This window comes from Zootermopsis nevadensis, unplaced genomic scaffold (genome assembly GCF_977971745.1).
Source record: "Zootermopsis nevadensis isolate Lab colony 2312 unplaced genomic scaffold, Znev_1.0 Znev_ptg000017l, whole genome shotgun sequence".
Taxonomy (NCBI): Eukaryota; Metazoa; Arthropoda; class Insecta; order Blattodea; family Termopsidae; genus Zootermopsis; species Zootermopsis nevadensis.
The window spans coordinates 14,029,003-14,054,852 of record NW_028259149.1 but is presented as its reverse complement, the minus strand read 5'-3'; the positions used below and the strand labels follow the sequence as shown (position 1 = coordinate 14,054,852).

The following is a 25,850-nucleotide window of genomic DNA, read 5'->3' as shown; positions in this document are numbered from 1 at the left end:
GTTATGAGATGCTTACAGTCGCTCAGATGGTCAAGAAATGCCCTGCGTTCTATGCAACCCATACTTTCGTTAGAGTGTTCGCAACGGCCTGGTGTCCATCCTGAACCAAATGAATTCACTCCACGCCCTCCTCCCACCATATTTCATAAAACCATTTTCGTCGCTTATTTCGTTCCAAAGAATCAATTCAATTGCGAGGCCCTGAGTTCGATTTTGAAGTAGTTTGCCTCTCGTGCAAGTTCAAGATGGAGGACCTCTTTGTTCCATCTGCTACCGACTGCTTATTCAGTGTTTTGGTCTCTTTTAAGAAAGTTAACATAAACGCAAATTCGGAGGATATGCTCGTTTACTGTCCACCAGAACGTCTTAATTCTTGACGGATTTCGATAAAATATGGCACTGGAGTGTACATACCAACTACTTTTTTTTCTGCTCCAAGGATAGTGGTCACAGGCCTGTTTTCGACTTCAAGAGAATTCGTGTTCCCACCTAGTTATGGATCGTCCGATATATCAGAATCCTCTTGGTTTATAATTTAGTAATACTTTTGGAAGAGTACCTGTTGTCATTCTTAAAACCGGTTCATGCCAATTCTGTTTTCGCTTTTCTATTCTCCCAGTTAAATTTTTGAACGTGTGCCTACCTGTACTTCGTTTCCGATCTAGGACAGTACATAAAACTTGCTGAAAAAATTTCAGTCAGTATAGGTCCCATGTAACTCCTGATTTACAAGGACCTAAATGAAAACTTTCGATTTTGCAGTCCAGTGGTTAGCATTCCTCTTTCATATTCAGGAAGTCCCATGTTCAAATATCGGTTCAGAGACCGGCAGTCCTGACTGTTGTCCTCAGTGGCTTTCCTCACCCACTCCCTACTGTAAATTTCGTGGAAATTACCTTAAATTAGGCCACAATCAATTCGTTCCACACATTCTCCAATATATTGTTCATCCAATGACTTGGCGCTATATATTTTGGGTTAGTCTCAACGTTTTTAAATAAAGCATTAATAAATAATTATTCCATGTCAATATTATGTAGCGTTCAAAATTATAAACATGAAAAATGAAGTGTCCTCGGTGCATTTTAAGACAAACATAATTTCTTGTCGAAACAGCACAAAACTACAAAACCCCTCTTTAGGATAACTGGCCTCCGATAGTGGTACCACTGATTTAGTTTGCTTGTTTGTTAATCCATTCGACAGACATTATCTGACTGTCTCATGCCCCGGCTGAAATCTCACTGTACCTCTACGCTGTCTCGCGGCTCGCAGTTTGAGACTTCTGAAGTTGTACAATGAGATTCCATTTAAATTTTCAAACGAGAAAAATAAACATAATAAGCTAGGAGAAAAGAAAACAAAAGAAGACAAATTTTTGGCAGTGGCAGCGTGGGAGTGGGCCTAGAGACCACGTGACCTTCGTCACGGCGGAACAAAAGACGGACGGGTGGATTGAAGGACATCCAGATACATTAGAGCATCTTGAAACAACTTCACTCTACCGGATGTACCATCAAACATCCGGTGAACTATTCGGGCGTCAAACCACTAAAGATCAAAACTAAGTACAATAGATAAGTACCTGAAATAAGTCAACGTCGTAATGAATGCGTCTGAAGAAGCCTTCACGTATCTTTTTTTTTTCTGCGTGGAGAAATCTGAACTCCTATGTTATTGCACTGCATAGTAGATTGGACAGGAATGGTCTCTATTTTCAGTTGGCTAACTTTTATTAAAAACCCTTTGTGATGGCTTGATGCATTTTAGATTTCAGGCGGTCGAAACTTTAAAAGGATTCAATAAATGTGCTTAGTAGGTAGAGTTTGAGGTTCTCACGGCGGTGAATATCAACATGGCTGTCTTCTGGGTTGTTACACCGTGTAGTCTGGTAGAAGTTTACCGACGTTTCAGAGGTGTTTTCTGAAAAGGCAGCAAGGACTTCTGACATCTTCAACAAATCTGTTCATTATATACCACATTACAAATTTCAGATGTCAATAAACTGATTGGACTAGAACCGTTTCTTGAGAAACTAATAATCCATTACACAGTCAAGAAAATCCGAGTATTTTATTCGAACCAGAGAATAATTACAGTGTCTACAAGTGTCGACCACTGGACCCTATCTTGAGTTAACTGAATCCAGTCCACGTTCTCGAACCCTCCGACCATCTATGCCTAGGGTTTGTCTGCGGCTGATCCTACTAAAATGTTGTATGCAAATAAACTGCCACGTTGTTTCCATATTATTCTCACCACCGTAAAGATATTTTGAAAAGAGTCGCTTTGTTATTTTGAATTTTTCTAAAAAAACAACATATTTTGACGAAAGCTGAATATTTCTCACGCATCTGTAACATCAGAAAATTGACGTCAGGAATTCGAGTTGCTCTTCGATTGTACAAGAAAATACCAATCTACTGCGGGCGCCGACTGCCTCGACTACTACTCCTACATTTATGTAACGCGGGATAGTACAATTACAGGCTCTCTTTTTCTTGAAATTCTACTTAATGGGAAATGAAAGGTTCAAAAGGCATACGTCGTCGAACAACGTGACAAAATTGCGATGCGGCATCATCAGAAATGTCATTGCGCCACATTTTCATGCAGGGCTAACTTAAAACAGACCTGGGCCCTTTTTGAGAAGCTAACAATGCTCTATACCTTTTATGTAACTGTTCATTGCCGTGTTTATCAAGGCCCGCCATTGAAATCTATCTTCAGCCAGCTGATTCCAGTTAACATCCTTACAAGCGTTCTAGGTGGTCTCTAACCTTCGTGATTTCCAACTAAAATTTTGTATGCATTTCTCATAAAAATTACCATATTATTATGATTTGTCATTCTTACTGCTGTACGTAATCACGCGTATACAATGACAAGGGGATCATCGTTGGAATGTCACTGTTGTCTGTGTCTTCTTTCGGGTTGGACTCGATCTGAGACGAGCAAGTGTGTAGGCTAATTCGTGAGTGGGGGGAGAGCAGTGCCCTTCTGGGGGCGCTCTCTCGTATCTCCACCTACTAGATTAAGATGGACCGCCCGGCCAGCCGCATGGGAATGCGACGAGTAAAAAACACGAAGTGCGGTGGTGGAGGCGGCAGGGTATGGGCAGTGGTCACCGGCCACAGACGCCGCCAGAACTGATGCTCAGCGCTGATTGCCATGGGAACCAGAATGAAGAGCGTGGGCAGATGTGGGAGGCGAGGATGCCTCGTTGTCTTTCTCTCTACTTGCTTCAGGTTCGTAAGAGAAAAGTTATGTAATACAAACTGGTCTGTAAATTATTTAACGATCCTGTACCAACATTGACGGGGCATAAAGGACGTACAGCAGACACGAGAATTACGTAAGTTTTGGCCGGAAAGCCCAATGGTAAGATAATATTAAAATGGATACAGGAGACACTGGGTGGGAGGTTGTGGAATGGATTCTTTTGGTTTGGGATTCGGACCAATGACTGGCTCTTGCAAACACGATAATGAACCTTGGATATTCGTACATGATGGGGAATTTCGTGACTAGCTCAACGACTGTCAGCTTGTAAAGAACAACTGTATTACATGGAATTGTGGAATTGTTAATGCAGATTAAAAATGTATTTATTGCTCGGGGTGATTCTCAGATCACCAGGAATGTCAAGAATGGATTCGGTATGTTCTGTGTAACGAATGGGCACACGGTCTGTTGACCGCAACTTCGCATTTGTATGATTCTAATTTATTAAATATAAATTATCAAAGCCAGTCACAGCCAAGTATTATTTATTCCTTGAAAATAATTAAACCTCCTTAAATTAGAAACTTCTTGAACACATCGATTTCCAGTTCTTGTTATAAGCCTACTTAATAAGCGCAACGGTTAGCAAGAAACAGTGTACTACGGAAGACATATGAGATATTAACAATTAAGAAAACTCAACAAACTTTGTATGATTCGAGGTTTTCACAGCGATGAGTATGAAGATTTCCGTCTTCTGGGTTGTTGCGCTGTGTAGTCTGGTCGATGTTTACCAACGTTTCAGAGGTCATACTGCCTCCATCATCAGGGCGATTCTTAGTATGAAGATTTCTGTCTTCTGGGTTGTTGCGCTGTGTAGTCTGGTCGATGTTTACCAACGTTTCGGAGGTCATACTGCCTCCATCATCAGGGCGATGAGTATGAAGATTCCTGTCTTCTGGGTTGTTGCGCTGTGTAGTCTGGTCGATGTTAACCAACGTTTCAGAGGTCATACTGCCTCCGTCATCAGAGTATGAAGATTTCCGTCTTATGGGTTGTTACGCCGTGTAGTCTGGTCGATGTTTACCAACGTTTCAGAGGTCATACTGCCTTCATCATCAGGGCGATGAGTATGAAGATTTCTGTCTTCTGGGTTCTTGCGCTGTGTAGTCTGGTAGATGTTTACCAACGTTTCAGAGGTCATACTGCTTCCGTCATCAGGGCGACTCATCACTAGACTACACAGCGCAACAACCCTGAAGACAGAACTCTTCAACAAACTCTCATAACGGTTCTAAACCGCGTGCATGCAATTGTCCAACCCTATTTTCCCCTATACCTGGGAAAATGATTGTGTTCGTGCAGAATTCAGAAAGCAAATGGCAGGTTGTTGAATAATTACGAGCATTTCCTTCGTTACTTTATTTACATCCTAATTTCACCCTGAACCTCACTCACTTCTCTTCACTATTGCTCTTAATAGACAAGAAGCATTTTCAGTTTTGGTTTTTGGTTCCCTGGCACAGTTACACTCAATTTATTACGGTAGGCCTTGGCTGGTTTGGGCTGGATCTGATCAATGAAGAGTTGTCTGTGTGTGGCGAACACATCTCAGTCTGTAGGTTGAAGGCCGGCCACATACCAAGGGCGCTTCCGTGCAACAGCGGCACAACAGATTCGACAAGGCTTTTAAAGTTTAAAAAAAAAAAATTCTGGAATGAAATTTTCGGCTGTTGTTCGTGTCATTGCTCGTTTGTAATTGTATCAACATCTGAGGTTCTTCCACTTTTGTCTTTTTCAGTTTCATCTCATTCATCTTCTTCCTCTCATACACTGTTCTTTCCCTCTGCTGCATTTGTTCCTTTTTCTAGTCTCCTTTCACAGCTCATTCTCCTTTTTCTTCTTGTCTGTCTTATCCTTCTCCTTTTACTTCTCTTTCTTATCTTATCCTTCATCTTCCATATCTATGTCACCATCATCAGGGCATCGAGATGCCCTGATGATGGAGGCAGCAAGGACCTCTGAAACATCGGTAGACTTCTACCTTTTACACGGCGCAACAACCCAGAAGACAGCCATCTTCAGACTCACCGCCCTGATGATGGAGGCAGTATGACCTCCGAAACGTTGGTAAACATCGACCAGACTACACAGCGCAACAACCCAGAAGACAGAAATCTTCATACTCTGATAACGGAGGCAGTATGACCTCTGAAACGTTGGTAAACATCGACCAGACTACACAGCGCAACAACCCAGAAGACAGAAATCTTCAGACTCACCGCCGTGAAAACCTCAAATCCTTCATAATAAGTTACTTGCTTAATTAGGAATAACGAGATACCTAGCTAATTAGTTCACAATCTTGTTCCTGAGAGGTGTTGGTAGAGACAAGCTGAGTGTCGAGAGTCAGAGTCTGCAAGCGCCTGGGCAATTTAGCACAGATAATGCTCAGGTTTGCGCCTGGTTCAAATGCTATCAATCAACCGTATTATATAAAATTTCGGGCGTCCTCGGGCCATTCTTTTCTCGCAAAGAACAAATTTATTCGTAGTTGCGCTTTTATCTTATTCTCGTAACACGTTGGACTCCGGAAAAAAAAAAAATCCCACCGACTTGATTTTCTAGGGGATTTCTGCAGATTCCTGGCATTCGATATCTTTGCGCCGTTCCTCAAAGGCTAAATTAACCTCAGATGTTCTTAAAGTATCCTTAAAAAATTCAGTCAAAGATTACTGGCATTTATACATAAAAAATTTGTTACTGATACTACAGGAGTCAGGGCCGAAAGAACATTTGAAGACAACCTTCGGGTTCGGGTCGAATGCTTTTCAAGTCGGGCCTGGTGAAATTCTACAATTTCGGCCCGTGCAGACCTCTGAGTCTGGTCCCCGAACAAAGGCACCATCAGCCGGAAACCTTTTATTACCTCAACTGCCGAATCAGTGAAACCTTGTAAGGTCACGGTTATAATGTGAGTGTTCTGAAAGCCATCAATTTCATTAATTACTATCCATGGATGGGCACTGGATAATGGATTACGAAACCTCACAGCTCACAGATACGTTCTTTAGACTACAAGAACGTAAACACGACTCCAAAATACATATTTTACGAGGAATTCTTCGCAATTTTGCACACCTCACTGGCCTTGCTATTCATGTATCGAAGATTCAAAGATAGTCGCACTACACTGAATACAAATTTTAAACGCGGGAATGCGAACCACTCAAAAGCGACATGCTATCGAAATGAATCACACCTGTCCCTCAATTTATAAACTTTTGATTTACGAATTTTCACTGCAACGAACCAAGTAGATTTGTACCTCTTTTAATTTAAGAACTTTACTTTCGCTACAACGAAGAACCGAACTTCGCCCTAGGAATGGGCATCCGGGCCAACACCACCTTCACGTTCTTTAATTTTAATCTAAGCTTTAATTTTAACATGAATTATTAAGGAAAACTGTATTAATTTGCTGCTATTTATTTCTTATGATTATTATACGCACAGTAATTAAGGTATTTTTAAGGAAATATTTTACTCGTTGTTTACGTAATTTATGAAGGTTATTCTGTGACTTCAGCAACTGCTGTAAAATGAAAACATTTGATTTAACACTTCATTAGCAACTCAGGGGCTTAAATTGGTTATAACCACGGTGAAAACTAGTCCTGCTCTTATTTTAACGATTGTATAAAATAATGGGTGATTTTTCTGGGAGTCGGGAACCAGTCAGAATTTTTTACATTGAAATTAATGAGAATTTAGTTCTATATTTACGAATTTTCACCTTTCAAACAATCTTAATCATACGCATTACGTCCATAATCGAGAGATGGGTGTGTATCGACTGTCATGCATGAAATTTCCGTGGCTTTCATCAGTTTACACAACCGAACCCTGGCGATTATTCCTTCAAACAGGTCACGTCAGCCTACACACAAGGACCATTCATCTTTTAATTTAATTCATCACACAACTTTCTCAACAGAAACAGCGTCATAAAATAACTTACGTGTCAATCATTGTCGCAATGAACACAGTTATAAATGCCCATTACAGAGGTTAACAATTCCTGAAGCTTGATCTCAACTTTTCCGACACGCCGTTTCGATTAGAGAAACTCTACCTTCACCGAAAAACATTCCATATAAGTTGTTACAAAAATCGAGAGAATATTCTATACAGTCGCTTATGTTCATGGTTCAAAAACGGCAGTAGGCATTCTGTCAGCACATGTATGGACAATAATGCCAACCAGAAGGTTAAGTAACGTCCTTAATGTCTTTTCTAAGTATAACAGTGTTGCCAATTGTGTGCAGGAAACTCGACTAAAAATAAAGGAAGAACTCTAAGACTAGGCTTAACTCTGTGTGGTATGCAAGGGGAACCCACATCACAAGGATTCCAACCCTAAGCCAGCCAACGCCATCCTCTTCCTCTCCTTCCCATTCCCATTCCCTTCTTTCTTCTTTCATTTGTCTGTTACTGAAAATGTTAAAGAATTGGATTCCGGAGATACTAGGTTCGAATTCTGACAGTGTTTCGACTGTCCTGACTGACGTTGTCGTAGTCTTCCTCAAGCTTTTACTGCGTATTCTGGATTAGTTCCTTGTAGGAGACCACGACGACTTAATTCTGAATCCTTACCTATTATTTATTAATGATTATCTTTCAATCTCATCCGGCCATTCACACAGCAGTCGAGTGTCTTCAGGGCACAGAACTGTCGATGAGAAGCTCACACCTGCTAAGCTATCAAGAAATTCCATGCCTTTTGTGGAACCAGAAGGATTATTACCATGTTCACAAAAGCCCATAAACGGATTGTATATCAAACCAGTTATGTCTTATACGACGGTGTACAAAATGTTGAAGGGAATATGTCACTTTGGACATCTAGCCGAACATGGGAGTTCTTATACAGTGAAATTAATCGGAAAAGGGATAGAACGGGAGGGCGTGTACTAGATTAATTTGGCTCAGGCGATGGACCAATGGCGGGCTCTTGTGAACAGGGATTCCATAAAGGACGAGGAATATTTCGACTAGTTTAATAATTCATCGCCCTGATGATGGAGACAGCAGCAAGGACCTCTGAGACTTTGGTAAACTTCTATCAGTCTACACGGCGCGACAACCCAGAAGGCGGCCATCTTCGTACACCTCAAATTCTACGCCTGCCAGTTTCTCCATTAAATTAGTTGTATGTGTAGTGTGATGATGGTATAGAAGCAGGGTGCCTTTTAATATGGAACGCCAGCTACGGTCTTCACAACAAAGTGTTCCGAGAACAGTGTCATTGCTAGAAAATTCTTTTCTGACTGGGAAACTAGTCACCGTAAAAGGCAGAGTGTACCAATATAGACCGTGTCCGTCTGTGTACCTTGATCTGGTGGCCTGGGAAAATATTTGCAGACAGCAATACATCGTGTTCTTATACGTCTCATGCCGGCAAGTAACAATGTAACCAATGCAGGAGCCCGTCAATTTTTAAGTGTACACAGAACTCGAAAAACTTTCTGATGTGTTTCTGCTCTCTTATTGTAACCCTTCATCAGGACGGAAAAACACAGTTCGTAGGAGAATGAGTACGGGGTGTTGTAAATAATTATATTTATGAGGGAGGAAGTAACAGGAGGCTGAAACAAGTTTCATAACGCTTAAAATAAGGGCGATCATGTAACATACAGCAGATACGGATTCAACAGAGTGGAGTGACAGGCTGTTGTAACCACCGCACGAAAGGCAGGGGATTTCTTGATCGGGGGATGGATTAAGAGATTCTCAAATATTCTGCCCCATGCAGCTGTTAATTTTAAACTTCATGCGTGGATTTTACTAAAGCTATGTCTGTGAAGCTGATCTGACGCAAACATCATGAGGGAAGATTTCTGTCTTCTGGGTTGTTTCAGAGGTCATACTGCCTCCATCATCAGGGCGATTCTTAGTATGAAGATTTCTGTCTTCTGGGTTGTTGCGCTGTGTAGTCTGGTCGATGTTAACCAACGTTTCAGAGGTCATACTGCCTCCATCATCAGGGCGATTCTTAGTATGAAAATTTCTGTCTTCTGGGTTGTTGCGCTGTGTAGTCTGGTCGATGTTAACCAACGTTTCAGAGGTCATACTGCCTCCATCATCAGGGCGATTCTTAGTATGAAAATTTCTGTCTTCTGGGTTGTTGCGCTGTGTAGTCTGGTCGATGTTAACCAACGTTTCAGAGGTCATACTGCCTCCATCATCAGGGCGATTCTTAGTATGAAAATTTCTGTCTTCTGGGTTGTTGCGCTGTGTAGTCTGGTCGATGTTAACCAACGTTTCAGAGGTCATACTGCCTCCATCATCAGGGCGATTCTTAGTATGAAAATTTCTGTCTTCTGGGTTGTTGCGCTGTGTAGTCTGGTCGATGTTAACCAACGTTTCAGAGGTCATACTGCCTCCATCATCAGGGCGATTCTTAGTATGAAAATTTCTGTCTTCTGGGTTGTTGCGCTGTGTAGTCTGGTCGATGTTTACCAACGTTTCGGAGGTCATACTGCCTCCGTCATCAGGGCGATTCTTAGTATGAAAATTTCTGTCTTCTGGGTTGTTGCGCTGTGTAGTCTGGTCGATGTTAACCAACGTTTCAGAGGTCATACTGCCTCCATCATCAGGGCGATTCTTAGTATGAAGATTTCTGGGTTGTTGCGCTGTGTAGTCTGGTAGAAGTTTCTGAGGACTTAAGAGGGTCGAAGCGACACGAAGATGGAGAAACAAGATGACGTGGACTTCTACAATTTGTACTCTCCGCTAATACTGCTAGGACGATTAAATACATGAAGATAAATTGCACGGTACGAGAACTGAGAAATTTGCATACATTTTTTTTTTTTTGGGGGGGGGGGAATCTTCAAAGCAAGAAGTCACTCTAGGGAATTACTCGTACATCCGAGCATAATATCAACATACTTTACTTTAAAGTTAATTATAACATACCCTGCCATCGATTCCTAGGTCTTCTAAGCAAATTCTTGCTCAGATTTCCCAATCAACATTTCACACGCATTTCTAATTTTCCCATGCGAACTATACATCCCTCCCATCTCACCGTGTTTAATATGGTGAAGAGAGACAAATACACGAAGTAATGAGAAGAATACTGAACATACGAAACTTGAAGGAACAGTGGGACAGAGACAGCTACTTAGGTAGTAACTACATGTGATGTGCGTATGATAACTTATGATGTTCCATACGTTCGGTTCCCGGCAAGGGCAGAACATTCTGTATTCAGTATAACATCCAGACCGGCCTTGGAGTCTCTCAGCCTCTTATCCAATGGGACACGGAATTCCTGCCTCCGGGGATAAAGCGATAGGAGCGTAAAGCTTGTAACTCACCGTCACCTAGTACGGAGGGTAAGAATGTAAGGAGCTTTAGGTCCAGCCCCTTCATCTCAACTGCGTGGTGCTTAGACACAAGACATACACCAATGGCTCTGATGTATATTTGTTGCAGAAACAAATACATTCTTACAGTTCTTATCACAATGTACAGTTTGTATACTACGCAGAGACAGAAATTTTTACTTGCGTTTCGTTAAATATTCGTCCCGTCGGAAAAATGTTTCAAATAAAACTAGCAGGCCTATAACCCAATAAAAACTACATCCCGTTTTATCTAATAATATAATGTGTGATGTACAGTTTTTTGGTAAAAATCAATGAAGTTCGATTTGCACTTCTTGAACTGTAGTGATTATATTAGACAGATACGAACCAAAATTAAATTTTTATAAATCAATTTGTTGTAGAATACAAATACCAAATTTAATCTAAATACGTCAAATAGTTTAGCAAAGAAAACATCCGGAGACGTCACCACAACATCTGTGTTCAGTTTGTGCAAAAAAAAAAAACGCGTATGAATATTCCTTTATGGCGTCCCTTTAACGGGGGTCTGCAACTTGTGCCTAAGGGGTCCGCAAGTTGAGTAAATTATACTCTTTTTTTATGCAGTTTTGCTTTTTGTTTCAAAGTTTCATCACATTTTGTACTTCCACATTGGAGTGCAAATCATGACGACATGAAAATACTTTCTACCTACATTTCACTTAGTCTCTGTTGTACGTAAGATAATTTTTTTTTTTTGGGGGGGGGGGGCAAGAAAAGTTAAGAAACGCTGGTCTGTACAGCATAAAGTTATTCCTATGCCTATTCAGGCATGGTATTACATCAGCTTCACGTTCCGACTGCATTATTCCTTGAAATACAGTCCCCAAGCGATGAGAGAATAGGATGCGCTGACACCAGAATCAGTCAGGACATGGCGTTAAAATGAAACCTTGATCCTGCAGGGAATATGATCCCAGTGTACAGCCAGTCCCTTTACTTGGGTGGGGGTGACCCATTTGTGGGCCATTAAAATTACTTCAATGTATCTTTAAATGACGCAGAGAGGCGCGCCTTCATGTCTATAGCGTTTCTTCCATTTCCTCTCCAAACAAGTAAAGAAAGAAATAGAGCAATAAGACACGTTAAACAAAAGGAGAGAGCAATAAAAACTGGCAAGTGGTTGAAAAACATGTGCACAGCTGTTTCGCCGCCTCAAATTAACACGACTGAACTAAGCAGCCGTCTATAACTCTCGCTGTTTAACTGAGTCGTACAACACACCCGACACTGCATCGAAGCTCATCTACTCCTTCTTCCAGTCTCACTTTTCTTACTTCTCCCACTTATTCCCATCTCCTCATCTTTATCTCGTTTGCTGTCCTTATTTTTAGTGTTCTTTACTAGAGATTTTTCTTCTCACTCCTTCCCCACTTTCTCGTTTACTCACATCTCCCGCCTTTTCTCCTTCGTTTTCTATTACGTCTCTTTTCCTTCTGCTTCTCATTTACTTCTCTCCTCGCCTTTTCACGCCATCATCCTTGGAAAGTACAGTGTTTTCCATTAGAAATTACAGTCGTATTTGTAGGCTTTCTTGACACCAGTAAAGAAGAGAAACTATTATTTTGAGTTTCTGTCCGGAAGAACTTACAAAACAACTTTGCAGTAGGAGCTGAAAAAGTCCACCACATTCCCGAAGACAAGAATCTACCAGAAATGCTGTTACCAGTCGGTGTATTCGGTACTTCCTTGTCCGGATACGCGTTAATAAATGCTTCGCGGAAGGTCTCGATGCCAAGTGTTGTTGGAGACTGAACACACGTTCTGCTCGTGAGTACACCATGTTCTCACCTGCACAGCTTCTGCGCATCTGGCGTGACAGAGGCGTAGCGACCAGGGTGACTTCGACAGTGTCACGAGGAGGCTGGGAAAGTCTGTTTGTTACACGGGAGTGGATCAGTTTCTGATTTAATTTCTGTACCGTGGTACGTGAATGTTGTTGAGTTGCATTATGGTACTCTCTGCAAAAGTTCATCTTCACCTACACCAACATTACGCAAACTTTTCCATTCGTCTCATTCTGGTTTTCCCCAGTCTCTCCTTCCTCCCATCTACGTCTAGGTCTCCCCAGCGGTCTCTTCCCCTCAGGCTTCCCAACCAATACCGGGTGCACACCTCTTGTCCCATCCATGCGCGCTACATGCCCAGCCCATCTCATTCTTCTCGACTTAATCACCCTGACAATACTGGGGGAGGTGTGCAGACTTTTAAGTTCGTCATTATGCAGTTTTCTCCAGGCCCCATCGTCTTCTCTCCTAGGCCCAAATATCCTCCTCAACACCCGATTTTCAAACACCTACAATCTATGTTCCTCCCTCTGAGTGAGAGACCATGTTTCGCACCCATACAAAACAACAGGTAGAATTCTTGTTTTGTATATTTTAATCTTCAGGTTCTTAGAAATCAGACGGGAAGACAAAATATTTTTAACTGAGAAGTAGAAAGCATTTTCGGAATTCAGTCTCCTAATTTCGTTTATTTTATGTAACGGTTTGCAAACGATAACACCATCGACTACTGTTAGACAAACTCCTGAACTACGTAGTTCCTTACAGCGAGGTTTCACGTTCTCACCATTGCGATTATGAAGATAACTGTCTTCTGGAATATCGCGTCAACTCCATTAATCAGGGTCTTTATGAGAAGCTAATATAATAGTCTCACAGTTCTTCAAAAATCTACCCGCATTTTTATAGAACCCTAAATTTCGTTACAATGTTCACAAAATCCCTCCACTAAATCCTCCCTAAAAGCAAAGTGAACCCAGTTTACAATATCACACCTTACTTCTGAAAGATCAATTTTAATATTATTTCCAAAGTAGTCTCATCCCTTCAGAATCTTCAACGAAAATTCTGTAATCATTTCTCATGTCTCTCATTTCTACTCCCACCGTCAATCTCATCGTCCTCATTTAACTACAGAATTTTGTGACGAATAAAAATTACGAATCTCTCCAATGTGCACTTTTATTTGTCCCATGTGTTAGGTCCAAATATTTTACTTGGCGTTCTTTCCATTTTACACTTTTACTCACAGCAAACGTTCTAGAAACATTTAATGAAAGTATTCGTGTTTAACTAGAGTCGGTACATTCCGGTTTCTTCTTAAATAATATGAAACAAACGAGACGCAACAGATGATGCACTGTGTGGGGGAGTTTACCGAGAAATATGGCCGGCCTAAGGAGATCACACACATAATGAACTCCTGCCATAAAAACATGTACTATGATTAACCCGACGACAAAACCTTATGAATGAGCAAGATGGCATGAATGGCGACATGAGAGGGGGGAGGAGGGGGCAGGAGTCACAATAAAAAAGGGTGTTTCTGAATGAACCTCGGGCAGACTGGTGGTACAGCAACTGTGACTGCAAGACAGGCATACGTCAAAGCATAATTAATCCCGTGGTTTCCAAACAATTCCGTGGAAGGTTTTCAAGAGCTCCGTGGGCAGAGTTCACTAACAACAAACAGACTTTGGTACAACAGACACCCTTTTTCTGATTCTATTCGATTTCTGTTCAGTTGAATATCTGACAGACATGCTACTTCAGAGTATGTGTACAGAATGCTGGACAACAAATTGAATCTCTACAGATTCTCATTTTTACGAAATTCTGAAGACCACCGCATCATGTAATCAGACCTACTCTAAGGCAGGTCCATCCTTCTGGCAAGCAGAGAACCTCAAATAACGTCAATCAGTAACTGAGGAAGCAAACATGTGACTAATTCCATGATGCTTGATATCCCTTGAAAAAGATTTCTGTCTCCTGGGTTGTTGCGCTGTGTAGTCTGGTCGATGTTTACCAACGTTTCAGAGGTCATACTGCCTCCGTCATCAGGGCGATGAGTATGAAGATTTCTGTCTTCTGGGTTGTTGCGCTGTGTAGTCTGGTCGATGTTTACCACTTATTTCAGAGGTCATACTGCCTCCATCATCAGGTCGATGAGTATGAAGATTCCTGTCTTCTGGGTTGTTGCGCTGTGTAGTCTGGTAGATGTTAACCAACGTTTCAGAGGTCATACTACCTCCATCATCAGGGCGATGAGTATGAAGATTCCTGTCTTCTGGGTTGTTGCGCTGTGTAGTCTGGTCGATGTTAACCAACGTTTCAGAGGTCATACTACCTCCATCATCAGGGCGATGAGTATGAAGATTCCTGTCTTCTGGGTTGTTGCGCTGTGTAGTCTGGTAGATGTTAACCAACGTTTCAGAGGTCATACTACCTCCATCATCAGGGCGATGAGTATGAAGATTCCTGTCTTCTGGGTTGTTGCGCTGTGTAGTCTGGTCGATGTTTACCAACGTTTCGGAGGTCGTACTGCCTCCGTCATCAGGGCAACAACCCAGAAGACAGAAATCTTCATACTCACCGCTGTGAAAACCTCAAATCATACATCCCTCGAAAAGTTAACAGTCGCTCAGCTCGCGAATAAATTCCCGGCCTTTATGAAACTCGAGCGTTCATTACTGTATTTAAAGAGCCCGCCACTGGACCATACCTAGAGTCAGAAATCTGGGTGGTTCACACCCTTCGTCCATCTTCTCTAACACCCATTTTAATGTTTCTTCTCATATTCGTGCCTTGATTAACAATGCGTGAAACTTTCCCGCTGTTCTCTCTATATGAAAAAATGGCGTAGTTCTGAAGTACAGAAACATCTTTACTGCTTCCTCCCAAATTCTTCTCAATTCATCGTCCATAATCATCCTCTCATTAGACTTGACCGAAAACTCGACAAAACTGTCTGCTTAGAGTTAAAGGTCGCTTAGACCGATGTTGCGTTACACTTGAGGCATTACCAGGGATACATACAAGTTCAGTCATCCTGCGCGGACAAAGCGAAGAAGCGAAACTCGAGAACCCTTTGGAGAGCACCGTGCAAATCTGCTGGTGCCCCTTCTGTAGCCCCAACATTTGCATCGGAGAAGGTCGTACGAGGATCTGAAAGCTACACGCGGGTTACAACTGGCGGCATACTTAAATTCTTTGTTCTCTCCCATTTCTTTTCCCACTTTCTTTTATTTTGTTTCCTTCTTCCTTAGCAATTTTAGTTTTTTTGGAATATACAATTTTTAAATGCTTTGCTTTCCTTTTCATGCTCGTTTATTGTAGGTACAGCTCAGATAATAAAAATCTAAATCAAAAGTGGACACAATTCGGGCCGTAATTCAACACTACCCAGATCACATTGCCTTGTCGCGTCTCCTTTCGTACTCCACTCAACACAAAAGACGTTTAAAATAATAGATACGGGTCTCATCAATGAGACACGATCGTTTTATTTCTTTTCGGTTAGTAGTTGATGAGAAATCTGTAAAGTATCACCAGAAGACATTTTGAATTTCCTACCATATCAACGCTGCGAAGTCGTGAACTTCCGGCGGGGACTGAAAAAGGCATTGCTTAATGTAAAATCTAGAATCAAGACAGATCATTAACATAGGCCTGTACCTACAAAATTCTGTATAAAATGTTCCATATGTTAAAAGCACAATATTATTGAAGGTGAAAATTTTTAGCGTAATCTGACAAACGTAAACACAGCGGAAATATTTATATTTTTAGGTAATGTACAGAAATGTATCACTAAGTGGTACAATTATTAGCTTAGACATCCTGCCGTCTTATGAAGTGTTACTGAACATTTTAAGAACAGAAAGTATCATAAATTATAAGTACAATTTATTTTTACTTAATTAATTTATTGAACACGCCTATTTTACCAGTGTACTTCACACTTATTTCGTCCGTCTAACCCGAGGGTAAGAGGCCACTTGGAAGACCAAGGCCTAGATGATAGGATAATATTAATGGTGAGGGAGTGGATTCATCTGGCCAAAGCGGGCTCTTGTGAGCACAGTAATCGACACACGGTTTCAGTAAAAGGCTCTTAAGAGGGAATCTGCTAAAATGATTGATTTTAAATCATCTAACCAACAAGTCTTCAGGTATAACACCACGTGGGCAATCTCTCCACTCTTTATATCGGTAAACCAGTGGGTCGGTGGCCGTCATGAGAATCAACACACAGCTTTAGGAGCATAAAGGAACCACAGCGGCTCGTCAGTTTTATGAATAAATGAATTACGATACCCGTAACCCTACCAAATATACGAGCAGCTTTCCCAGCCCAAATCAATACGTATGAAATGGGGTCAGAATACAGGTGTTCTGGCCGTCCCTGTTACAGCCAGATTCTCACACGCTCCACATTAGAAGTATCATGTTCCGCAACCCTTCCGTGGCAAGGTACGAGGCTTCCAGCAGATGCAGCGAAACGAACAAAACGCACACCAGAACAACGATTTATTTATAATTATTATTTTTAAAAAATGACCTCGTGTCTCATATAGTTTATTATTAATAATCTCAATTTTATGTTGTTTATTTTATTTTATTATTATAGGTGTTGCTACTGTTGTTATCATCACTGGTAATATTCTCTTATTTTATATTGTAATATTTGTTGTTATTCTTATAGAGCTTTTCTTAATCTAGAAGTTTATATTATTGTTACTAACTTATTATTATTACAACTATTACTGTTGCATTATCATTATTTTATTATCACATGCTACTCTATATTGCAATTATTATAAATCTTGTATTTTACGTAATTTTTCTTGTTGTAATGTACTGTTAAACATTATTGTTTCTCTTGTTTTATAGGTATTATATTTTAAATGTTGTGTTATATAAAAGTTTTACCTCCTCCATCAAATTCCGTAAAAATAACAAATGTGGCTTGGATTCATCCAGCTGAAGACAAGGTCCAATGACGGCATTCTGTGAATGTAGTTATTATTTTGAGGTTATGCAATAGCGTGGAATTTCTTGTCCAACTGAGCGACTATTAGTTTTCTCAAGGACTCTACTACACGCAAGTATCAGAACATGTGATCTGTTACAGTTTCATGCCATCTCTTCCTGAACTCCTCTTCTGTCCATCCTCCATCGTCACCATTTTGTGGCCCGAAACGTATTTTACCTAACGAAGATCTGGAAACCCAATCATTCCTACAAGATTGTGGGACTTTACGCCTCAAATCCCGATCAAAGGCTAGCTTCTTGACTAACAGTCAATTAGCAGGACAAAATCTGACGCGTTCGTCACAATTTAATCTATGGACTCTGCAAATGTCGTCATTTACATCAGATGGGATACTCTCCAGATGGATTAAAACGTTATCATCAACGAAATTTATATGAGAAACACGTTTGGCTGAGGATTTCCCTCGCGGGAAATCCCCGTCCTGTAAAGTGCTGTCCATTTTTGTTCGATTTTACCAATGTTTAGTTGTACTTACCGATATCAAATTTCATGGGTCTGAGTAGCAAAAGATCGTCGCAGGTAGATACAATGTGGTCTGCAAAAACCCGGTACTGGACGCTGTCTTCTGTAAGGAAAAGAAAACTCAATGAATAAACAAATAAAATGAAAATTCATTCAGCGGCTATCGACTTGTTACATGATGACAGACGAAAAGACAGACATTGCGAAACTAACATTTTCGCAGATTTTAGTTGATGAAAATAAGAAGAAGAGTGACAGATTAACGCAACGTGAACTCAGAATATGCCATTTATCATTCGGCTTGTTATCTTGAGATTTATAAGTTTTAAATGAATTCTCGTGTAAAAGAAGTTTTCGGGAAATATTAGTCCCCTAAAATGAAAAGTCACGTGAGCGTGATCTCCATTTTGTCCCTCGTCATTCACGCAATGGACCGTACAATCTCTTCCAGGCAGATCTGCCGAAATATTTAGAAATTTTGTGTGGGTATTCAGGAGGCCGCAAGTACTTTGTTCCCTTGTGGGAAGGATGCTGCAACCGACACAGGGAAAATAAACGACTCCGGGAGAATAAAAAGAGATGCACAAATGAGAAGAAAAACGTATTCAGGCGCACGGCAACAAGTGGGTGGGCGCTTTCACAAATCTTTAAAGAAAGATGAACGAGGAGAACCTGTCGAAGGAATACAGCACATTACAGGCATGTGCGGCTTAAGATGCCTTACGCTTTCAGTAAGCTTGTACTTGGTCAAGATGCCCACCTGCATATGGCAATGATAATGATGCATGCGGTGGGCTCCCATGTTGTTCCAGCAGCGCGCCGTGGGAAATAAAGTCAGAAAGAGAAGGAAGAAGGAAGGAACGAAAAGAAAAACACACAAAATAAGAAGAAAATAAACAAAGGCGAAGGAGAAAATACAAAGAAATCAGCAAGGAATAAGGAGGAACGAATAAAACGAATAAAGAAAGGAAAATTGTGAAAATGAAGAAGAGACAACGACTGGAAGATATACAGAAAATAGAGAGAGAAATGAACAACAAAGACAAAGGAAGTTGTGGGTTTAATAAACTGGGAAAATCAAATGGGGAAAAAAAATAGAATTCATATAGGACATAATTAAATTGTTTTAATAATTTTTTACATGATACTTTACTTTGATAGACAGATGTATGATATTTATTCTAAACAGATATTTTAAGAACCTCTTCTGTATTTGTTACATTTGATTCTGATATGATTTATGCACATGAGACCAAATGAAGGAAGCATAACCAAGTTTCTTAATACTAAATGCATATATATATATATATATATATATATATATATATATATATATATATAATTTAAATGTTTTGACCTCACTACAAATCCTAACCTCTTATATGTATCTGCATGTTATAAATGATGATAACACTAATACACTTGAATGATTCTATTCTTTCTAGTTTTTCATCATTAATACACGATCCTGAGTAGATTTTTTGTGATTAGTACCAAGAAATGACACTTCTTAATATTAAATATAAGATCATTATCAGACTCGATTTATGTATCATATTCACGCCCTCTTGCAGTTTCATGGAAAATTTTTAATGCTGACTTCCTTACACAACTAAAGTTTTAAATCAGCTTCGTACAACGGACATCTCGAATGTTTTACTGTAAATCATTAATATATATTATGAATAACAAAGGTCCTAGTTTCGAACCTTGGGGTGTTTCTGAACCCTGATTCAGATTAGCGATACATTACATGTTTTTGAATACATATTAATGAATATAAAATAGCAACAAGTTAATAACAAAGTAATAAAAGTAATTTCGTCCTTGAAAACGCTCTGTATCCATAAAATCCGAGCAACTGTTCCAATATATCCGTGTTACACGCACGTCTTCGACGCAGCTCTGCAGTGCTCGGTTTTACGGATACAGGGAGAAGCACACAAAGGAAGAATGAACTAAATATTACTCAAAGACGGGTAAACAGGTGGAATGAAGAAGGAAGCTGCGTTGCTGTGGGAACCTGATGCTGAACGACGTTCATCTGTCTCAGGCATCGTAGATGTTACTTGGCTTGCGGCTTCAAAACCCGATACATACGTAATTTTCAAGCGTTCTTTACATGACGTGAAGAAGATTAAACCAAATATACGTATACAGGAGGTACATAGTAAGTAAAGCTATACCACTATACGCCATCTAGGCGCTAGGAGGAGAGTCGGTATAGCTCATACTCATTCTTAACCTTGGCACTAGGAGTGGTCAGCGTGACGCTCCGGCCGCATCTAAACCCCGGGAAAGGACCCCGATACCCATTGGGCAAGAGGCTTGGCGGGTTCCAGAAACGGTCTGAACGCAGAGGCCAGAGGAAAAATCCTCTGCCCCGTCGGGGATCGAACCCCGGTCGTCCAGTCCATATTCAATTAAAGAAATAAGGACATTTTAATAAAGTAAACCATTACGTACATTAGCATTGGCACGTGGTGAATTATAAAATCTAGTGCAGGTGTTCAAAATGACCACTGTCCATATCTTCCATAAACACAATACACGGAGATCGATAATAATCTATATTATTTCTCTTAATATTCTGTATTATTATTATTATTATTATTATAATATGTGTTCATCCTTTTGTGACTTTCTGTATATATTAATATTTTTAAGTTTAATACAAACTTAACACGACTTATAAAAACGAATTTTTTTTTTTTTTGTTGCGAACAGAAACCGAAGAAATTCTCGAAAAATTTCAGTCAGTTTACAGCTGTTTCCCCTACAACGCGATAGTCGCTTTCCTGGAAAACACTAAGTCATGGCAAAATTGTGTTACAGAAATCGTTAGTTGAATTGAAATTAAGGAATTAGGGTCAGAGAATTCGAATTAACCATCACGAATGTAATTTTTCTGTAGTAGTTTGCCGTATTTTAATTTGAATGCATTACTTTTGCATAATAAGTGTTTCGTGATAATTTTAAACAGAAAAAAAAATAAAAACTGATGCTTTTACATAACTGATTTTAAGGTTTACTTCTCTGAATTATTTTATTTTCTTTATTTTTGGTCGCGTTATATCCAGCATGCACCCGCGTCCCGAATACACGCGGTATAGAGAAATGACTGTGCACGTAACTCGACATGAGCCTATCACTGGAATTCGTGTCATTCTGCTCGTAGGCAATTTACTTCATGTATGAACATTGCCTACCCAGCAGAATGACATTAAACTTTTAATCAGAAAGTTAAGAACAACATCATCCGGTTATTCGGCTATTTGCCTGCTATTTTGAGAATTCTATTGGCTCCATTTTCATGCCTCGCCTTCTCTTCTGTTGCTGTTCTAAATATCCGTGGGAATCTGTGAACATGATTTTGAATATTTGTGTTTCATTAAAGCAAGGACCTTCTGGAGCAAGACAGTAACTATCAGCTTTGTACATTCGTTAATAAACACTCCGAAGGAATAACCTAAATCGGTTATTGTGTCATTCTGTTGGCCGTCAAGGACATGTGGACACGAGTCGCTGGACTTGATTAGAAAGCCAAGGGCTTGGCAGTGTTTGTTTCCAGGAAATCCGACGATACACCGGTAGCATACTACTGAAATGCCACACGTATAATTAAGGTTGTCTGGCACACTCGGACTGTACAAGATGGATGGCTGCAAAACTGGCACAGGCTCGTCTCCTGGAAGGTTCATCACGGAAAGAAACCTACAAAAATGTCCAAGGATTCTAAATCAGACGTGAGAATTAAATAAAGAAATGAAATAGTGAGATATTAAAAAAGACGGCTGTCTTCTGGGTCGTTGCGGCGTTTAGTCTGGTATAAGTTTACCGACGTTTCAGAGGTCCTTGCTGTCTCCACAGGGTGAATCATCGCCCTGATGATGGAGGTAGCAAGGACTTCTGAAACGTCGGTAAACCTCTACCAGATTACACGGTGTAACAACCCAGAAGACAGCCATCTTCAAACTCACTGCCGTGAAAATCTCAAATCCTACATAGATATTAAAGAACTTCAGACGCTCGTATGCTCACTGTCGATGGTCGATGGTCGATGGTCGATGGCTACCTTCAACGAGAATACAGAAAGAAGAAAGGAAATCAAGTATTTAAGATACGACACAAATACCCAAGGAAAGGAAGAAGAAAGACAAGGAAAAACGTAGTGAAAGGGCTAGAGAGAAAGATTCTTTAAAAGAAGGAAAAAAGAGAGAAAGAGAAATAAGACAAAACAGACTTAAATATGAAGAAAGGAAACAAGAATTAAAACAAAGAAATAATAAAGCATATAAAGGTATCATCGGGGGGGGGGGGAGGGGGGGGAGAAGCAAACAAGGAAGGAAGAAAGAACGAACGAAATACTTGGAAAAAGAGAAAGATAGGCTTAAATAAACACGAATTAAAAGAATAAAGCACAGAAGGATAGAAACAACGGAATATAAATAAAAGACAAAGAAAGAATTAAAGATAAGTAACAAAACTTAGGGTAGAAAGAGAAAGAAATACAGCGAGGGAAGGAAACAAGGAAGACAGAACGATACAACAAGGAAAATAAGAGAATGAAAGGACGAAAGAGTAAGATAAAGGCGAGGGAAACCGAGGAAAATACCACACCCATATCAGTTGATGCATTATTATTTAATTAGCGAGCTGCTCGGAATCTGCTGGTGGAAGGATGTGGTTTAGGGACACGATACCGCCTAGGTCATCTGGTCGCAGATAACCTTAACAGGAAAAGAAAAGATATTCGGCAGCCACCGAAAAATAAACCATAAATAGCCCCAAAACACCGGAAATTGCTGTTCACTTCTTCAACGATTCACAGAATTTACTACGATGTCATACAAGATGCTTCCGCTCCTCTAGGGACGAGGCTGCTCCACAGCCCTTCAACGTAATGTAACGTAACGTAAGGAAACGTAGCCCTTCAGTCGGTTTGTCAAGGCTTTCTCTGCTTTTAACTCGTCGTAGGGTCCAACATCCGTGTTCACGTAAGTCCACCATTGGACCTTGCAAGCTCACCCAAATTGGGGTTCCATAAGATGGAGAATCTGTTGGTCATTCAGTGTGAAGAGAGGCTAGATCCATTCTGAACAAGGACTGATGATCGCTCAGTTACGAAGACAATGCAAGCCTATTAAAGAACCAGAAGATTCATATTATGTTCAGACGAGGCCGCCAAGGGAATCTATCCTGAGTTACCCCATAACCCCACTTCAAATGTCCTCAAGATATGTTTTAATATTATTGTACTTGCTACTTCTCAGTTCAAAATATTTTGTCTTCCCGTCTGATTTCTAAGAACCTAAAGATTAAAATATACAAAACAAGAATTCTACCTGTTGTTTTGTATGGGTGCGAAACATGGTCTCTCACTCAGAGGGAGGAACGCAGATTGCAGGTGTTTGAGAATAGGGTGTTGAGGAGGATATTTGGGCTTATGAGAGAAGACGATGGGACATGGAGAAAACTGCATAATGACGAACTTAAAAATCTCTACTCCTCCCCCAATATCGTCAGGGTGATTAAGTCGAGAAGAATGAGATGGGCTGGGCATGTAGCGCGCATGGATGGGACAAGAGGTGTGTACCGGGTATTGGTTAAGAAACCTGAGGGGAAGAGACCGCTGGGGAGACCTAGACGTAGATGGGAGGATAATCTCAGGCGGGATGTATGGGAGATAGGAGTTGAAGGCGACTGGATTTTGTTGGCCCAGGACAGGGTCCGGTGGAGGGCTTTGGTTAATTCGGTGATGAACCTTCGGATTCGGTGAGTCATCTAGTTAGTTAGTTAGTACACGAACGCCCAGGCCTCACAAGTGGATATCCTCTTTTCAGGGTTTTCGCTAATATTTTATACGCATTTCTCATCTCTTCCCAGCAAACCTCATGTCTCGCCTATCTCGTCCTCCTTCACTTCATAGCTCCTTGGTGACGCTCAGTGAGGAGCAGCTCGGCTTGCATTCACAATTTGTACACAAAGAAAATGAAGGACAGAATTTCATCTATTGAATCTCAGTTACGTTTCGCCATGTTAAGGCAGACTGTGGACTTACTCGGCTGGTAAAGAACCGAAAGGGGACATTAAATTAGTGTCGTTAGAGGGTTGTCAGGGTGTAAGGACACGCAGTATCCTTTCGACAAGTTTATACGAACAATTTAACAAGAACCGCAACCCCAAATGGAACTGTCTTCATCAAGATTTGATCGTTGCTGAGCTGATCAACTCCACGCTGAAGGGTTAAATTACCCTACTGTTTGTTTAATAATGATTTAGAAAACCTACAATAGAGGAGACCGAACATCTAATTCGGATTGTAGCGCCAAGAAGACAGAATACTCTCTTTAAGAATGTCCGAAGTGCGTGCAGATTTTTTACCTGTGTGTACTTGGTTACCATGGAAACGCGAAAAGAATATCCTCATTATCAGGAAGTGTATAACCATTCTCTCTACAAGTCTTAATGAATTGGTGGACTTCGCCAGCACCATTTTCTGTGTAAGTACACAGATAATGATAATAGCAATAATAACAATAATAGGTCTAAAGCTTTCACCTTCTCACAAAATCCTGTTCCTTCTAACTGCGGTCGCCAAAACTGTTTACCTAAAGATAAGAAGCGGTGACTGAAACTAACAATCTGCATGGAACAGAGCCCTTCTTGAGGAGCTAGTAGTCGCTCACCTGGCCAAGAAAGTTTCATTATCATGTTTGCAAAAACTCACCACTGGGACTTGAAGTTATCCAAATCAATCGAGTCTACGTCTTCATTCACTACTTTTTTAAGAGCAGTTTTATTTGACAACTGGGGTTCGATTCCTGACACAACATCCAGATCGAATCGTCACAAAAATTTTCAAAACATTACAAAACGTAACAAAATACACAAACCTAACCTAACCTAACATAACTTAAACTGCTAACTTAAGTGGTGCTGAGTTAAGCATTGGGGCAACTTCACCTTTACCTCCCATCTGTTGGAAGTCGCTGTGGGAAGAGCTCACTTGGCATATCGATCTCAGTGAGAAGGGAGGATAACACTAAAACATATTATCATCGTGTCCGAGTACGTGCAATCTGAATTAAATTTGCTAAGTGTCGTTTCCAATTTTGGAAGTGTGCGATGATCATACGAGTTTTATAAAGCACTTTGATAAGAACAACGTAAGAAAGACTCTGCACTTTGGTATAAGTTATTGCTTTATTTACAATTCATTATCAGACAGCATTAACATCCAGCAGATAATGGGAGGAATTTAGGTCATCAAGTATCAGTGTTCTTCGCTGGAATAGATGGCGCATGTCATCTGGATATTATGATTAGGAAGAAAGCGATTAAAACCGGAAAAAATTAAGGAGCAAAGGAGGGAAAGAAATAAACAAGAAAAAGAGGATAAGAAAGAAAGATGAGACTAAACAGGTGGGATACATATATAAAGCAAAGTAATTATCAGACAAAGAAACCAGCATTTTCATTTGGTGGTGTAATCATGTTTTTTTTTTACGTTAGGTCAATGAATTATTTGATAATAGGGTCTACAGGAATAGTTGTATCTCTTATCTTTTTGCCTTCCTTCCTTCTCCTCTCAGTTCCATTTATATTCATAAGTTCTGCAGACTCGGAGTCGTTCACCTGAGTGAACTTCAACCGTATCTAAAGATTTCATTATGATGTAACGCGCGCGACACATACGAACTAAGTCTCCGTATTATAAACGTTCAATTCACGACGTTTCCTGTTAACGCAATTTGTACATCTACGTATTCTTTTTCAGAACTCGTAAGGTATTTTCTACGAACGGACGCCTAACCGCGTACATTATCCCTGCCGGAGCTAGACGCTGTCTTTGCACGATGTTGCTTGTTGCGAACTGTA

At 40.4% G+C, this 25,850-nt stretch overlaps 1 protein-coding gene across 1 annotated transcript in view; it reads right to left on the bottom strand.

Moving 5' to 3' along the window:
* The window catches only part of LOC110829056 (splicing factor YJU2), a 159,502-nt gene that overhangs the window by 40,784 nt on the left and 92,868 nt on the right, over positions 1–25,850 (bottom strand). The window contains exon 2 of the mRNA XM_087350883.1: positions 17,983–18,072. The gene's annotated coding sequence lies outside the window, so the exon portion shown is untranslated. The remainder of the gene's footprint in view (positions 1–17,982; positions 18,073–25,850) is intronic.